Source organism: Dipteris shenzhenensis, chromosome 23, assembly GCF_047967505.1.
Source record: "Dipteris shenzhenensis isolate YYH24624 ecotype China chromosome 23, Dip_SZ_1.0, whole genome shotgun sequence".
NCBI lineage: Eukaryota > Viridiplantae > Streptophyta > Polypodiopsida > Gleicheniales > Dipteridaceae > Dipteris > Dipteris shenzhenensis.
This window is the reverse complement of record NC_141618.1, coordinates 38,280,778-38,294,960: the sequence shown is the minus strand read 5'-3', so window position 1 is coordinate 38,294,960 and position 14,183 is coordinate 38,280,778.

The following is a 14,183-nucleotide window of genomic DNA, read 5'->3' as shown; positions in this document are numbered from 1 at the left end:
GGAATGATGATTGCTGGGCCTAAAAGCTTGAATAACGAGTTCCTTAGTCAGCTTGGTCTAGAAATAGATGTTGCTACCTATGCTTGTCTTTTGAAGCACTACACTATTATTAACGCCTTGTTTGAGGGTGAGCGTGCACATAACTACATGAAAAAGCATGGATATGTGGATAACAGATTGTTGAGTAACCTTCTTGTTGAAATGTATGGAGAATGTGAAAGCTTGGAGTATGTACGAGATGTGTTCAATAGAATGTTCTACCCGAATCTGTACTCTTAGAGTATTATGATCATTGCGTATGTCCCGAATGGGTGTCCCAAAGAAGCTTTGCAACCATCACCATGCAAAGATGGTGTAAAAGTAATGGTTAGAACCATGGCAAGCACAACAACACAAAGCAACTATAGACGTGCTTGATAGACATGCAAAATAGCAAGCGCATCTATAGGCGTTGCTTGAATAGAGAAATTACAGGCGCATCGAATAGCGTGTCTAATAGGTCGATTATTTGTGTATGTATTGACACGTCTATTAGCACGTCTACACTGAGAAAATACGAGCCCGTCTAATACTGCATCTGTCAAAGCATCTATTTGTGCGTGTATTAGCACATCTATTAGCGCGTCTACAATGAGAATTAGATGCGTATGTAGACGCAAAACAGAGAATACGGAAAGTAAGATTTTGGTGTACATCACTGCTTTCCAAACATTGCCCATGATTACCAAAGCACATAATTTTAACAAAAACATCAATGCTTTTTTGCAAGCCCACATATATAAGAATTAAGTAAGGTGAGGAGAATGAGACAATATTTAAAATAGTTCTGCCAATATCAATGATGGGCTACGATTCAATCTCATCCTCAATGAGATCAACCCTTGCCAAACTATCTACTTCAAAATCCAAACAAGTGTTTAGATCTACAAATACATTCAACCCACTACTACGTGTGCTACTCATGTGCTCATCGAAATCAGCATCACCAATGGTAAGCTCCGGTCCTCATGGGTAATGGCCTCAATATCTATATCTCCTATCTCATAATCATCCTCCTCTCTTATATCACGGTCATCATCACCTCCATGGCCATGATCATCCTCCATACGCTCCATATTAGTAAATGTACTATACATCACTTTGGAACGTGGCATAATAGGTATGACATGCCACCATCTATTATTATCCACCATTGGTTAATAGACAACATAATTCAAACACAAATACAATCATGTTATTTTCCTTGCATCGAAGGTATCAAATATTAAAAAGCAAGTATTTTTATATGTGTGTACAGTACTTGTTCACATCGGAAGCAACATCAGGCCATTCAGGTAAATACCATTCTCGAGTCCTGACAAGCTTTAGCCTGCACTCTAAAGTTCATAGAGTGACAACCCTACCAACACCTTGTATTTTTGTGCCAAAACATCACCACTATTGCAATGACATATGCGCTTAGGGTGTCTCTCCTTTTCTTGCATTCTGTTGAAGCCCATACACTACTCGGATCGAGATGATCAGGCATTGCTTCCACTCGTCATCATCTCTCAAGAGTTTCTCCAAATAACAAGGACATCTATAGAAAGCAAACAGGATACAAAATGTTTGACAAGCACATCATACACATGCTTGATGATGCATCAAGACCATTCAGGAAGACCATTAGCCTGTCAGCTTATGCTGTAAGGGAGGAGGAATATCCTGGCGAGAATTGCTATTTGAGTGCTTCTATTTCATTTAGCTACATGTGCAGGATTAAAATTTAATTTTGTATTATGCAGTCGAGAGAAAAAATCCCAATGAGAAGGGTTTAGACAAAGATGGACAAGTAGTTGTTAAGGGAAAGGAGGAGGAAAAGAAGTCACCCCAATTGCAGCGTTTAGAATTTTTACAAAATTCTGAATGTCAAATGCAATATCACAAAGACCATGAGATGTTGCCTAAACTAGCCCGGTGGTTGTTTGTGATTGAGCTTTGGGATAGTTTACTATGCGGGCCTGCACTTAATGTGATTGTCCTAAACCAGCCCAGTGGTTGGAATATCATGCAACAGTGTGGCTGGTTCAGCACAAACACTAGAACTAGGCTGGCTTGGACTTAATGTGATTGTCCTAAACTAGCTCGATGGTTGGAACATCATGCAATCGTGGTTGGATCAGCTCAAACACTAGTTATGTGATTGTCCTAAACCAACCCGATGGTTCAAATATCATGCAATTGTGTGGCTGGTTCAGCTCAAACACGAGAGCTAGGTTGGCTTGGACTTAATCTGATTGTCCTAAACCAACTCAGTGGTTGGAACATCATGCAACCATGATTAGGTTAGCTCAAACACTAGTTAAGGCTAGAGGAGGTAGGCACTAGCCAGAGGAGGTAGGAACTGGCAATGAATTGCATTTGTGTTGGTTTAGGATTACCTACAACTTGCACAAAATAAAACTTTTAGTAAATCCCAAACAACCACTCTGCTTGTTTCAGTAACTCCCAATCAATAAATCCCAAACAAGGGAAAATGTAAATCCCAAACAGTATACTAATCCCAAACAACCAGGGAGCTTGTTTTTGTGACAAAGGCTGTGCATGAGGGACCATCTAATTCATAGGTTGAGATTAGCATTCAGTCGGAATCAGACTGTAATAATAATGACTATGCATGAGGGACCATCTAATTCACAAGCTTAGATTAGCATTAAGCCAAAATCAGACTATAATAATAATGACTTTGCATCTAGTTCACAAGCTTAGATTAGCATTTAGTCGGTTTATCAAGCTCTAATAACAATAGTTTAGAATGAGAACTAGTATTAAGCTAAGATAGACTGTAAGAACATATCACATGGTTAGAATTACCATTTAATCACACATCATGAGTGAAGCAGTCATAAAAAAATAGAACCTTTGAATCCAACTAAATGTAACATTTTCAAATTATAAGGTCCAGCTAAGTGAAGCAATCATATCCAAGGACGATTAAATGGTGAATTATTGCTTTAAAATTGAAGTAATATAGAAAAGCCGAATTTATAGTCAGCCCCTAAAGTTATATACCCAGGTAGTATACAACCAACTTTTACTCTTCTACATTTTGAAAAGAGACCACCATCATATCTAAGTATGGATAAATACAAAAACAATTTACCTTTTTCTTTTTTCAAAGAAGACAATTTACTACTCAACTCAAGTTCTATTGAAAAGCCGACTGTATTAGAGGGGCGGTCAGCCCCTAAAAAAGTCATGGGTAATATATATCCAAGATTCCAAGAGATAAATTTGGAGATCTTTGAAGGACTTTATATTTACGCAAGGACTTTAGGATGCAGTCTCGACACTTCACACAGTGGGAGCCTTCAACAACATACTTCGCAAACTGTGGGTTCTTATAGTATTGAAGGCCTTCCCACAGTTCCTCATGCAATATGACCATCTTGTGAATGACACTCTTGGGAATTCTATGTTCCTCCTCCAAGCGATCAATCTCATCTATGACACTGACCCCTTGTGAAATGGCTTCATCAAGCAAACAACCAAACAGAAGGTAGACTGTAAGAACATATCAGAATATTAGAATTTTTTGATGACCGATCCCATGGCAACCATCTAATCGCACATCATGGCTAGACGATGATGTATATGACCGCCTATAGTAGGATGGGCTACCAACAAAGCTAGGTGTATGCTCCATTGCTCTTCCCCCCTCATCCCATTGAAATATTATGATCTTGGCTTCGATGACCAAGAAATTCTCCCATGGCAACCATCTAATCACATATCATGGTTAGACGATGATGTGTATGACCACCTAAGCTAGGCTGGGCTACTAACAAAGCTGGGTGTATGTGCCACTGCTCCTCCCCCCTCATCCCATTGAATTACTATGATCTTGGCTCCGATGACCAAGAAATTCTCCCATGGCAGCCATCTAATTGCACATTACGCTAGGTTGGGCTACCAACAAAGTTGGGTGTATGTGCTACCACTCCCTCCCCCCTTATCCTATTGAATTATGATGATCTTGGCTTCGATGACCAAGAAATTCTAGCATGGTAACCATCTAATTGCATGTCATGTGGCTAGACGATGATGTAGATGACTGCCTATGCTAGGTTGGGCTACCAGCAAAATCCAGCTGGTGGATTGTGTGCTCTTAGCAGCGATAGGCACCTAGAGTCACAAAACTGACAAAAGAAATGAAAGGGTAAAGAGTGGGAGGGCGGAAAGTCTAGCTATATAAAGTCCTTAAGGGCAAAGAAACAATTCACTGCACCCAGTAAAATTTCTCTCCTACCTGGTGTGGAATCACAAGCTTCTTAATTTAATGTGTATCACATAGATGTGTGTCACATAGATGTGCAGACTCATCAATAGACAATGAACCAGCCAGATATAAAAGTTACCAAAATAATATATTTCTATCCAAACTATTGACACAACAAAAGAGAGATAGATCCAAAGTCCCATAGAGTGTGGTACTTTGATCTTATCCCATAAGGTACTTCTCCTATCTGTCGGCTATCTCTGGACTCGAGCCTGCATGCTCCACCTCGAGCGTATGTAGACTCTCCATCCAACCCCTAGGGAGCTTAGTCTGTAGTGCACCTTCAACTCTCCTTTACCTCCAAGATGAGGGCAAAGGGAATAACTTTAGGCTGCTCCTATCTACTCCTCTTTCTATTAAAATGTTGGATGACTAGTGAGGGCACAATAGCCCCCTTCTTTCTTGGTGGAAGGTCACATAATTTCCAAGTATTATTCTTATACAAAGCATCCATTTCTTCATTCATAGCAGTTTGCCATTCTAGCTTGTCTACTGTATCTTTGAAGTACACTGGCTCTTACTATATCTTTGAAGTACACTGGCTCTTCTGTAGCCATGATGGTAGTCATAAGAGCATAGTTAGTGGTTTCAACCTGAATTGCTTTGCCTTTCTAAGCATATGTCAACCTAGTTGGTGGTCTGCTTTCCCTAATAGACCATCTGAGCTGCTGTGGCTCTACTTGGGGTGTTGTTGGCAATTCTTGCTCTTCTTCATCAACCTGTTCTATAGATGACTATGATTCTTCAATCTCTTGTGTAGGTGAGGTTTTCCATTCTGATTCCTCATCAAAGATTACATCTTTGGAGATAATGACCTTGCGGTTGATGGGATCATACAACTTGTCTGCTTTGCTTTCTTCACTGTAGCCAACCATGATGCATTTGCATGACTTCACATCCAATTTCCTTCAATGATCATCATGTATGTGGGCATATGCTATGCAACCAAATATCCAGAGATGCCCAATGTGTGGCTTGTGTCCCGTGAATGCTTCATAAGGACTCATACCCTGTATTAGTTCGGTAGGAAGCCGATTAAAAAAATAGTTTGCAATGGCTATTGCTTCTGCCCAATACTAATTCGAAAAATGCTTTTCACTAAGCGTTCCTCTAGCATTGTTTGCTAAAGTCCCATTCTTCCTTTTAACTCTTGCATTCTGCTGAGGAGTATCTGCACAAGTGAATTTTCTTTGAATGTCATGACTTCTACAAAAGCTCATGAATGTTGAAGACATGTATTCAACTCCTCTATCTAATCTCATGACTTTGATCTTTCTTCCTAACTAGTTTTCTACCATGGCTCTGAATTCTTGAAATTTGGAAAACACTTCACATTTTGCTTTCAGAAAGCAGACCTAACAATATTTGTTGTAGTCATTGATGAAATTCAAGTAGTAAAGTGAACCATTGATGTTGTGGGTCTGGGCATAACCCCATACATCTGTATGTATCAAATCAAGAATACCTCGTGCAAGAGACATACTTCTACCAAAGTTGGTTCGCTTTTGTTTGTCGAAGCAACATGCTTCACAAACTTTTCTAAGCAACTGTAGCTTAGGAATCCCAATCGCCATATTCTGATTCCTGAAATCTAACATGTACTTGAGATTGACATGACCATATCTCTTGTGCCATTTTGCAGATAGTGGCATCTGTTGCGGTTGAGCTGACATGGCATGCTTATCTAGTACTGTAGCTAGCATTCTATACAAGTGTCCTTCCTTGACACCTTTTTCTACTAGCTGACATCTTTTGGATTTGTCTCTCATAGTGCATTCATCTTCATCGAAGATGACTCGATAACTGTGTTCTGTCATTCGACCTACTGACAAAAGGTTCTTGCTGAGTTTTAGAACATAGAGAACATCTTTCACCAATCCTTTTGTACCATTGAAATTGTTCATAGGGATAACACCTATTCCTTGAATTGGATTTGGTGTATTATCTGCTATGTAGATGACATTTTTAGGCAATGTTCCATGTTAGAAGAAGCATATAATAGTAGATAACACTTTGTTCAAGAAAAAATAATCTCCAAAGATCGTAATCTATTCCTCATTAGAAGAAGCATATAATAGATAACACTTTGTTCAAGAAAAAATAATCTCTAAAGATCATAATCTATTCCTCGTCTAAGAAATAGGAGTGCTCGCCCAAGGACTTTGGATTTTGGTGGGTGGGTGTCGGAGAATCAATGCTCTACCCTTTACGCATCCACCTAGATTAGTTGCTCACCCCAAATGAGAAGAAACCATCTATCAGTCAAATATGCATAGATAGCATCCAATTTCGCAATAGCAGGCTACCCAGTTACACGGCAGCATGCATGATGACTGACGGTGTATGACTACATCTATTAGTCAAATATGCATAGATAGCATCCAACTCCACAATAGCAGGCTACCCAGTTACATGCACGCTTGATGACTCACAGTGTACGACTGCAAAGAACAACAATGATGTGGTATTGTACCACATATGAGCTCACAGGCAAGCTGGAAGCAGACATGGTATATGGCCACATAGTAGAGCATATGGCAATTTATGTTGGAAGTGCTCTCCTTATAGCTCCCAACTACATATATAATCACTTATAGCTTCTGACTGAGCTCTGACTGAGCTTTGCTACTCATGCACATGGAACTTCACTCAATAGGGTCTCGGGGGGGTCACTATGTATAAACCCTCTATACCACGTGCGTTCAAGGCCTATTTCTAAAATCCCTTATCTTTAAATTTTTCATTAATAAAATGTACCCCTTTTCTATACAAATCTGTAAATTTTTCCCAAAACTATTTTAAATAGTCCCTTATGTATATTTATTTCTGTAAATTTTAGAACTAAAAAATATCCTTCTGTTGAACTCACGTGATAGGGTTACATATGATGAGTGACCCCCCCGAGAATAGGGTTGACACAGAGTTGTGGTGTGATCGAATGGTTCACCTCCTAGAGTTGAGAATGGCTACTCACGACCTCCTCGAGTTTGCTTTGCTTTGCACTATATGCAAGTGACTTGCAGGGTGCTCGGCGCACTTGACAACCAAGTCCTTTAGCTCGCTTCATGACCACGTCCCATACTTAATGTGCTTCAATGCTTCTCGAAATCAACAAAAGCTCTTTTTCTTCATTTTGGAAGGTTAGAGAAGCCTTCCTTCTAGTAGCTCTAGAGCACGCTGCGAGTACTAACCACCTGTCCCGACATGTACTGCAAAATGTACTGCACAGTCTTGGCATGTGTAAATTGGTCTTGCTTTGCTGTGCTTTGCGTTCTTATAAAGGCCTTGCTTTGCTTCATTCTCACGTCAGAAACGCCCTCGTCAGATTCTTGCACCTCGCAGCAGCAGCCGCTCTCCCTCAGCTCACGATTATCCCCTCGACAGCCATAGCCATCAGCCAGATATCACCAGCAGCCATAGCCATGCAGACGCAGATGCAGATGCAGCAGCAGCCGCCCGAATATTACGAGTACTCCTTCAGCCAGCAGCCAGCCGCCATAGCCATGCAGCAGCAGCCGCCGGAATATTACGATGAGACCTTGCTCTCCTCCATCGTCAACACCCTGATCCTCCCTGTCCCATCCGTCTCCTTGTTGCCTCGCCCCCTCCTTGAAGCCCTCAAACGCTACTACCGTGGCCTCCGTCCCTGCCCTGTCTGCCCCAGATGCCACGCCTCCCATTCCACCCGCTTCCATTACTTCAATAACGCCAATATAAAGCGCAAATGCTCCTCCCGCCTCCCCCTCGTCCAGCCCATGTTCGACTGCAAAGCTTGCCGTAAGACCTTCCCTCTCCACGGCAACCTCCGCCCTCCACGCCTCCCCAAGGCTCCCCGGAACACCAGCACGTCGGAGGATCCCCTATGGCTCGAGTTTTTGAGCCTTTTCGGCGATTCTTCTTCCACGGCCATGCACTGGGATCGTGCAGTTGCAGATCATGCCTCTCCACAACCTCCAATCGGTCACTTTGATGGGGACGTTACCATTACGGGACAAGGTGATCCACAGGTAGATGCAGCGCCGCAGATTTCCGCTTTTGATGCCCCAGGTGATCTCTTGGGCGACGTCGGGATGAACGACCAGATTCGGGAAAGCCCCTTGGATTGGCTCCCGCGCATACCAATCGACGGATCGAGTCAGTGCTGCTTCCCAGCTCACCAGGAGGCGGAGGCCGCGAAGCTGCTGCCCTCACAGGCGCCCGCTTTTGATGTGGGAGGTGCACCAGGTCATCTCTTGGACGACGGCATATTGCACGACCAGATTCAAGAAAGCCCGTTAATGGATTGGCTCCCACCGATACCACTCAACGAGGAGGCGGACCTGCTTCCCCCGCAACGTCCTGTATGGTTCGACATGGGCGGCCAGATCCAGGAAAGCCCCTTGGAATCGAGTCAGTGCTGCTTCCCAGCTCCCTCACAAGATCTACCCCAGCCCGTATGCGTCAGCATGGACGACCAGATTCAGACAAGCCCTTTGGATTGCCTCCCACCGAGTCCACTCGACGACTTGAGCCAGTGCTGCTTCCCACCTTACCAGGAGCCGGAGCTGCGTCCCTCACAAGAGCTACCGCAGCCTTTTTGCGTCAACATGGACGGCCATATTCAGGTGCTTCCCTTGGATTGGCTCCCACGGATTCCACTCAACGAATCGAGTCAGTGCTGCTTCCCAGCTGACCAGGAGGACGAGCTGCTTCCCTCAGTACAAGGCCTACCGCAGCCTAGTTCCATGATCACGTGCCATCCAGGTGCACCTGCACTGGACTGTGCTGAAACAAGACCCTGGCATGAACTTCAATGTAGCTTCCTAAACGATGATCACCAGCTACAAACAACGTTCGGCCCAAGCCCACTTTGGTGCTTTTGATCAACTGGCTGTCAATAAAGCTTCAAGCGCTGAATTTTTCCATTCCGGTGCTTTCATCCACACGCTGTTCTTTCATGCAACAGGATGCCCATGCTGTTTCGTGCCAATGCAGCTTCCAATTAAAACAACAATCACTAAGCGCAGGGGTGGCGGGTGATAGGGTTCGTAGACTGTGGCTACTCAGCAGTGAACTTGTCGTGGTATTGTAGCAAGCACAGCTTTGATAGCATGAAGTATTTTGCATTTCATTGATCCATGACATAATCAAATTTCGACTTTCGATTGCAACTGAAAGGACTTTCTTCACGAAGCAGAGATCTTGATGTTACTAGCATCATCTAGGATGTTGAACAAATCGAGTCATGGTAAAGAAAATAAAGAATTCATGTTTTACCATTGCTTTTTAAATATATCAATGTGACAGCTCACGGGTATTCATTACATAAAATACAGCAATATTCATAGTTCTTTTTCCAAAATTCTTTATAAACACCTTTGTAAGTGACCTTTCCTAAAATGTTGGAAATTTGGTTAAAGGATGAGAATAGGGTTATTTGTGCAGATGATATGCATCCAAAGATTGCTCAGTGTTGGAAGGTTCTCTGATGTGCCTTATTACAAAGTGCAAAGGAGCATGCATACATGCTAGAAAGTTTTGTTTGAAACCCCTTCTATTGAACGTTGTGGATAATCCTCAAGCACTCACTGCAAGAGGTTACCGTCTTAAAAATCTTTCGATGAGTAGCATAGCGCCCCCTACACTTCATCTAGAAAGATTTCACTACTAGACCATTCATGGTCCTTGGTAAATTGTAAGCTTAGGTTGTAGTGCATGGATTTCTGGGGATATGCCATACAATTAGAGCATAATAACTCAAGCCACATCTGTAGATAGACAACTCCAAGTGGCACAAACTACAAGTGCAATGAATCCGTTGTCATCATCCACGTATAGCACCCACAAAGATGATCATCTTACATTACTCGTTATATGCAAACAAGGGTGCTTGCATAATCTAAGTTCTTAAGGCTATGTAAACCAATCCTCTCACCCTTTGCATTCCCAAGCCATCATGAAACAATGAAAACATGCCTTCACTCTTTTCTCAGACCATGCATGCATTCCTCAAAGTCCTTCATGATAGTTGCACACACATTCCACATGAAGACCAATTAGCCAAAGGAGCCAAGTCAATTGTGTAACAAGATGCCATCCTCTAATTCATTACAATGTTAATCATGGAGATATCATATAAAATTCACTTTCACAACATCGTAAAATGATTGCTTTCAAATTTATGTTGTATGTTAGCAAGCCCAAGGTACCTCCACAACAACACAAAGCAACTATAGACGTGCTTGGTAGATGCACAAAATAGCAGGCGCGTCTATAGGCATTGCTTTAGTAGAGGAATTACAGGCATGTCTTTGGGATCCACTCAATTGCTGGTACTGGCATTGGGGCAGAATCATCCGACCCTCCATCCATTGGAGCAATAGTTATGGGCGGGAATGGTTGAACTCTCGGAGGGGGTAGGGCATTTGCATCGAGGTTCCTTGCATTGGGTGGTACTTGTGGTGCCACATAGCCGGCAAAGGTTGGGGGTACTTGGAAGGTCGGAAGCTCATAAGAAGTCCCCCCATGAGACTCTTGCACATCTCCTTGGCTAGGGTCTCATCCTATGAGGCCCCTCATCCATGGGTCTTCATCCTCTATGCGTTCCCACATTGAGGATGCCTTGCAAAAGCTGTGGGCCCCGAGTCCATGAAGGCAGTTTCAGTCCCTATTTTCAGCTCAAGAGTTGGTTGTTGCTGGCCTTCCCTTGCCACATACATACTGGCGAAGGGGTTCTCCATGTCTACTAAATCCGTCGGGCCCAACTGTCCCAACATGTTGGTGATCATACCTCTTAACCTGGATGCTACATAAGGAGCAGGAGAGTTGGGTGAAGCCAAACTAGTGAAGGGGGCTTTGGAAGCCCTTGGACCCATGGGGTCTTTCATTTCCTCATTCAAGCTCTCCGTCTTGTCAAAGCTAGATGGATCCTCCCGCCGAGGTCCTAACTCTGAGAGAGAGCTAGGGACCGAGCTTTTGACTTGGACCAGGGTCAAAAATAAGGAGGGAACAAGATTATGACAGTGTAGCTCAATGGGCGAATCTTTCCCCATATAGAGTTATAAATATTAGCCCTACTATCACTTTTAGGGCAAATTTATCAAATTTGTGGCTCTAAAAATTAGCCCACATTTATTTTTGGGCTAATTTATCAAATTTAAACCTCTAAATATTGGCCCAACCAACTTGGGAAAGCCTCTAAATTGGCCCTTGGGCTAAAATTCACCCCTAATTTTCCCCTTGATTTGGACCGATCCCAAATTGGGGTGAAAGGTGGGCTGGCTCGAAACACTATCCTCTGGCGTGGGTTCCTTGGACAAAATTCTTACCGATCTCAAGTGCATGTATAAAATCTCTAAAATGGTACACTCTGCATGAAGCTATATTTCTATATTTTTTGGACTACCGCTGAGATATCCCGACGGGCATGGGGATAGGGCTAAGGCGATGGTCGTAGGGATGAAGCTAAAGAAACAGTCATAGGGATAAGAAGTGACATGTGTCGACGGGATAGAATGTAGGTGGTATCCCCGTGGTCTGGGGTTGGAGCTAAGGCGAAGGGTGGTGGGATGATAAAATCGGCTAGATGCGAGTATAGCGACAGGCATGGGATTGATAGCAAGGCAATGGTCATAGGGATAGGCCTTAGGAACCAATTGGTGGGTTGTCTATCTCGATGAAATAGGAGTATAACGATAGGAGCGGGGTTGATAGTAAGGCAATGATCATGGGCATAAGCTCAAGGCCACAGGTCAATGCCTATCAAACTGATGGGATCATTGATTCTGACACGTATTAATTAAGATCTGGCAAATTAGATGGTAGTCAGAAGTTAGGTCGTGGGGATAAGGACTAAGCTAATGGGTCAACACAAGTTTGACCAGTGGGATAGCGCTATGGCAACGGGTCGGCGGGTTAACACTATGGCAATGACCCATGGGGATAGGAAATGTCTGGGAACACAAATTTTGCTGACTTCTATTTGCTGATTTTTAAGTTTTAGCTCTGAGTGTTTGTGGGTGCTATGCACTACCTAAACCACCTATACTAAACAAAAAGGAGCAAAAAACATCAACTTTGGGTGCATGAATGAAGAATTTTGCAAGTTCGATTATTCATCCTCAAGAAACATTTTAAAATTGAGTTTCCATCTCCATTTTCAGTGTTTTGGTTAGGATTTCCCATCACACACCTTAGTAATCCTATTAACTACCTTCCTATCACTTAAAAACACTAACAAACATAAAAAACAAGCTTCCCATGCTAAAAAATGCTTTCCAATAGAAAATGATAGTTTTCATCTCTTTTCCATCCAAACTCACACTTCCTCACTCATTCCCCTCCTACAACTTCACTATCAAAGCTCCAAGTTAAGCTTGAAACAATGAGCAATGGGTAAATGATGAGATAAGGCAAGTGCAATGCAAAAGCATACCTTGAACTCCCCAGCAATAGTGGTGCCAAAGATGTGTGGTCTCAACAATGACTCACGTGTCGTGGGGATCGAAGGAATGCCGATGGACTATCTCATCAAGAAAATGCTACCAATATTTTGTCTCAATATCATGGAAGGTTTCCCATAGGATGTTTGTGTTAGACAATTGTAGCCTTATCTTTTATAAAAGCTATATGCTTTGCTTTTTGTGATAAAAGCATGATATGCTTTTTCTCTCCATCTCCTATAAAGGAGATCAATTCTAAACAATCAATCATTCAATAAAATCATACTTTTGGGGTATATGTCCTTGTTGTTTTCTTGTTTTTTAACATGGTATCAAAGCCATTTAATTGAGCATTATGGAGAACTCAAGCTACTCAATAGTGCTAATCCTGAATGTCCTGAGATGAAATTCATGTGATGATTGTCATACTCACCAAGAAGTTTCTTCCGACCTCCTTGCAAATCTGTCGACATAGGCACTAAATCTTGCATAGATAATTTTGAAAGAGAAGTGTTATCTGTGAAAGTAAATTCACAAAAAAATCAAATTGCAATGGCCCATGGTGTTGCTCATCAATAGTTCAAGGGCAAGCCGTAAAAACAAGATTGTGAATTTCAATCTCTCTACCAACATGACCTTGTCATACACAAGCGAATTGCATGAAACAAGAGCAGCAAATCAACAACAACCAAATCATCTTCCATATCCATAGGTTTGATGAGATACTTGTCTAATACTATCCAGTTTTCAACTCATTGAGCAGCTTTGCCTCTACCAATTCCACCAGTCCCTAAAGTTGATGAGTCTCATACATACACAATGAACCTGGCATGAATCAATTTACACATAACCTTATGATATGAAGTCCTGAAGTCAATGAGTTTGAGGTAGCCATTTATTTACTATGACAAGGGGATATTACAAATAACTCATGCGGTGATTTTGAAGGCCTAGAGATCATCAAATTAGTCTTGATAAACTGGGTTGAGAATTCAATACATTCATGTTTCAGGGCTTGTTTCCTTAACTTGATTTAGTTTGTTTTATAGACATAAAAAGTGAATCTTGATGCATCATGATCTTGAGATCAAATGTGGCAAAGTTGGATTTTATCATCAAGACAAAGGCACAGAGTTTCTTTTCCAATATTCTAAAATTTCAACAAGTGGGGGAATCCCTTAAAGAGTCTATCTTCAAAAGTCCTTACTAAAGGAATTTCTCTTTATTTGGAGGGGCAAATCAAAGAAGCTGCATGGGAGAGCAATACACCATCTCTTTCAAAGTTCTCAATGCAACAAAAACCTTGCATGCATTTCAAGGGACCAGATATTGTGCATGGAAGACAAAGACGAAGTTGGTCCTTCAAAGTGATAAACTTTTGGATACTAGTGAAGGTAAGAATTAGCATCCTGTTCAACCAATTGATGAAAATGTAAATCCAATTT